Source organism: Hevea brasiliensis, chromosome 12 (genome assembly GCF_030052815.1).
Source record: "Hevea brasiliensis isolate MT/VB/25A 57/8 chromosome 12, ASM3005281v1, whole genome shotgun sequence".
NCBI classification, from domain to species: Eukaryota; Viridiplantae; Streptophyta; class Magnoliopsida; order Malpighiales; family Euphorbiaceae; genus Hevea; species Hevea brasiliensis.
The window spans coordinates 5,684,780-5,689,776 of NC_079504.1; the positions used below are offsets into that span (position 1 = coordinate 5,684,780).

General features: G+C 40.5%; 1 non-coding gene across 1 annotated transcript; it reads left to right on the top strand.

Annotated features, from left to right (window-relative positions):
* The first annotated feature begins 4,629 nt into the window (after positions 1-4,629).
* LOC131171665 (U6atac minor spliceosomal RNA) lies at positions 4,630-4,766 on the top strand. Its single transcript, XR_009142323.1, has one exon. It is a non-coding gene; the product is annotated as a U6atac minor spliceosomal RNA (small nuclear RNA).
* Positions 4,767-4,997: the final 231 nt, after the last annotated feature.

The following is a 4,997-nucleotide window of genomic DNA, read 5'->3' on the forward strand; positions in this document are numbered from 1 at the left end:
AAGTTATGACCAAATGAACAAATACTGTTCATTTGGTCAGTTTGTACAGGGCAGACTGCAATTTTCCAACTTTGGTCAATTTGTTCACTAGGTTTTGGTCACTTTTTGGGCATGCTTCCTAAATGCAAATTGTGTCATTTAGTATCTATTTTCATTCTCAATTGGTCCCATACCAATTGGACTTGTAAAATTTTATTTTTGGTCCCTCAAAGGTAACTTGGTCATGCTGCTAGTAGCATGACCACACTCAATCCGAATTTGGCCTTAACTCCAACCATTCCAACACACTTCATTTAGTCACAAATGACCATTTCTCACTTCACATTAGGTAAAAAACATCATTTACCACTTCCTTACATTTTTGGTCTCTAAACCCTAATGTCCAAAACCCTAATTCACAATTTCCTTGCATTTAACCAATTCAATGCATATCAATCTCATTAGCACATCCATACAAGCTTGCCTACCATATTAAATTCAATCAAAACTCAAACATATGCATAGTAACCCTAGTTGGCAAAATTTTTAGTTGGGTCCATCACAAATGTTTTTATTTCATTTTAAGTTAAGATCTAAGTTATCTACACCAAGAACACAAATATTAAACATAAATTTTCAATTTAAATTCATTAACCTTAAACTTTGGATTTCAATCTTCAATTCCACCCCTCTTTCCTTCCTTCTTTCTTGCTCAATCCTCTACTCAAGTGACTAAAACAAGTTTTTATGTAGTAATTATGGGAGAAATTGGGGTTTAGTAGGGATTTAAGAGCTTGAAGCAAGCTTTAATGGAGTTTTAACAATGGAGATGTGAGGGAGAGGGAGAGTGACGGGTTGAAGAAGACTTTTGTGTTTTGTTTTTTTTTTTTCTTTTCTTTCTTTATGTCTTTTGTCTTATGGAAGACCCAAAAATCAATTTAATTAAATTTATTAATTATAATCTTTATGGCATCATGCATGATGTCATGCATGATGTCATCTCCCTACACCTTTTTCATTTTTTCTCTTTTTTTTATTTATTTTTCTATTAGTTCTTTAATTTAATTTTTAATTCTGAAATTTTCTTTTTTCCGATTTTATTTGACAGTTAGGTCAGGAGTCAGCTCTCGGGGTCAATTGACCAAATTGCCCCTCGCCGGTTCAACCTAGTTTGCAAATAATTCAATATTTCTTCCGACTCCCTAACCTAATTATTTGACTGGCTTAACAGTCCTTTTTCGTGATTTCTCTTTTCCACTGTGTTCATAATGGTCCTAAGGACCACGGCGTCACATTTTACGGTTCGAAATTTGAGTTTAAAATGACTTCGCAGTCGTTCCCGAGAAGGTCACCCATCGTTGTGACTCTCGGCTCGTTTAACTTCTTATGTTCTGTTTTTCTTATTTATACTTAACTAATTGGCAATTACTAATTATTTGTGTTTATAGGTTATCTAGTTGTCTTAGATGTGGTTCTAATCCCCTTAATTGTCCGGACTAATACCGGTCACCGGAACAGTGAGATCTACCAGGCTATGCAAATGGGGGTGTTACAATTCTCCCCCCCTTAAATAAATTTCATCTCGAAATTTTACCTGGTATTAATCTCTGAATAGCTGTGGGTGTTGTCTCCTCATGTCCTCCTCTCGTTCCCAAGTAGCCTCCTGGCCCGAATGATGGTTCCACAGCACTTTTACTAACGGTATTTGCTTGTTCCGTAGCTGCTTCACCTCATAAGCCAGAATCTTTATGGGTTCTTCCTCATATGTGAGGTCTGGATTCACTTCAATTTATTCCACTGGTAGTACATGAGATGGGTCTGATCGATATCTTCTCAACATGGACACATGGAAGACATTATGTATCTTCTCTAACTCTGGAGGTAGTGCCAAGCGATATGCCAAAGGACCCACTCTTTCCAGAACCTCATATGGCCCAATGAAACGAGGACTCAGTTTCCCCTTTCTACCGAATCTCATAATTCTCTTCCTAGGAGAAACTTTGAGGAAAACTTTCTCACCCACTGCATACTCAATATCCCTTCTTTTCAAATCAATGTAGGACTTCTGACGGTCTGATGCAGTCTTAAGTCGATCTCTGATCATCCTGATCTTTTCCTCAGTTTGCTGAACAATTTCGGGTCCAATCATCTTTCTTTCAACCACGTCATCCCAACACAACGGGGTTCTACATTTTCTGCCATACAAAGCTTCATATGGAGGCATCCCAATGCTTGATTGGTAGCTATTGTTGTAAGCAAACTCAATCAAAGGCAAGTGTGTGTCCCAACTGCCCTCAAACTCAATCACACATGCCCGTGGCATGTCCTCCAAAATCTGAATTACCCTTTCAGACTGGCCATCTGTCTGAGGGTGAAATGCAGTACTGAAGTTCAATCTAGTTCCTAAGGCTCTCTGAAGACTACCCCAGAATCTAGAAGTGAATCTAGGATCTCTGTCTGATACAATGGATACTGGCACTCCATGAAGTCTCACAATCTCATCGATGTACAACCTGGCCAATCTGTCTAAACTGTAGTCCATTCGGACTGGCAGAAAATGAGTAGACTTAGTCAGTCTGTCGACAATGACCCATATTGCATTATGACTCTTCTGTGTCTTTGGAAGTCCCATCACAAAATCCATTGTTATTCTCTCCCATTTTCATTCTGGTACTGGTAGTGGATGTAACAACCCAGTGGGTACTTGATGCTCTGCCTTTACTTGCTGACAAGTTAGGCATTTGGAGACAAACTCTGTTACATCTCTTTTCATACCCATCCACCAGTAATGCTCCTTTAGCCCTCTATACATTTTTGTACCACCAGGGTGCATGACAAAAGGAGACTCATGTGCTTCTTTCAAAATGATCTGCCTCAATTCAACATCATTAGGAACACACATTCTGCCCTGGTGTAGCAATAGACCATCATCTCTTATTGAGAATTCTGGTTTCTTGCCCTGCTGGACTTCTTCCAACAGTCTCTGATACTTCTGATCATTCTGAGCAGCCATTCTAATCTGATCAATCAATACTGGCTGTACATGCCATGCATCTGCTGTCTGCCCATCATCATTAATCTCTAAGCTAGCATGCAATGATCTTAACTCTTGCACCAAAGACAAAGGAGTAACCCGTAGACTTGCCATAGTCTTGCGACTTAAGGCGTCAACCACAACATTAGCTTTCCCTGGCTGATAGTCCATCAGACAATCATAGTCTTTTATCAATTCTAACCATCTCCTCAGTCTCAAATTCAACTCTTTCTGAGTACCCAAATACTTTAAACTCTTATGATCTGTGTAGATGTAATACTTTTCCCCATACAAATAGTGTCTCCAGATCTTAAGAGCAAACACAATGGCTGTAAGCTAAAAATCATTTGGATTTGCATGTATTAATGCATTTTTAATGTTAGTTTTTAATGATTCACATATTTCTTTGGTGAAATTTCCTATTTTAAATGGAGATTAAACATCATTTTCCCTTGCATTTTCTAAGTTTGCAATGTGATTTTACCAATCTTTATTTCTGTTGAATTGTGCACAGGCAAATTGCACAGCCTGTGCAATTTTCATATTTCATTTCTGCTTTATTTTTCATTCTTGCCGAAACCTGCACAACTTAGTGCATAACTTGCGCAACTTTGCATTACTCAACTTCCTGCAATTTTATTTTTGCCGAAACTTGCACAAGGACCGACATAACTTGTGCATCTTCCTATTCACCCTGTGTAAGAACTCGCATATCCTGTGCAAATTGAAAAAACAATCACGCAACCCTAATATAACACCCCTGCTCCAACCAATAGAGGAATTGTTCGCTTTGGCCCACCCCATCTTGAGCCTCACAGTTTTGTCCCATAGGTGAAATGGAGAACTTCCCAAGAGGTCGCCCATCCTAGCATTTCTCTCAAGCAAGCACACTTAACCCTAGAGTTCATCCAACTCTCTAGGCCATTCCACCAAAAGGCGTCTCTAGTGATTAGTTTCCCCCATTTCAATATATGATTCAATTCATTCCTGTGCCCCGCATTCCACCACCCTAGGTAGCCTCACCATTTTAGAAGTCTGCCGAGAGTTTACTCTCTTATGCCACTCCCCGCCCTCATTGGACAGCTTTCCCGAGTCGGGTCATTACTAGCCCACCAGCTTCCACTTGGTTTGTTCTCGAACCACACATCTACTAGAAGGCATCCGGCTCTGATACCATCTATAATGCCCCTGCTCTAACCACTAGAGGAATTGTCCACTTTGGCCCACCCTATCCTGAGCCTCATGATTTTGTCCTATAGGTGAAATAGAGAACTTCCCAGGAGATCACTCATCATAGCATTTCTCTCAAGTAAGCATGCTTAACCCCGGAGTTCTTCTAACTCTCTAGGCCATTCCACCAGAAAGTGTCTCTAGTGATTAGTTTCCCCCATTTTAATGTATGATTCGATTCATTCCTGTGTCCCACATTACACTACCCTAGGTAGCCTCACCATCCTAGAAGCCTGCTGGGAGTTTACTCTCTTATGTCACTCCCCGCCCTCATTGGACCGCTTTCCTAGGTTAGGTCATCACAGTGATCACCCATCTTAGTATTGCTCTCGCCCAAGCACGTTTAACTTCATAGTTCTAATGGGATCCGACACATTAGTGCTGGTATGTTCGTAGAAAGGAGAGATGGTTGGTATCTCCCCTGACAGGGACAGGGACAGGAACAGCCTTCGGGCTTACTTGTTACCAACACATCTGGTTAAGGCTACCCACCTCTCAGGTGGATCTCTAACCTAATTTTCTTGTAACGACTCGACTCGGGAAAGCGGTCCAATAAGGATGGAGAGTGGCATAAGAGAGTAAACTCTCGGAAAGCTTCTAGGATAGCGAGGCTACCTAGGGTAGTGGAATGCGGGGCACAGGAATGAATCGAATCATACATTGAAATGAGGAAAACTAATCACTAGAGACGCTTTTTGATGGAATGGCCTGGAGATTTGAAACAACTTCGAGGTTAAGCATGCTCACTTAAGAG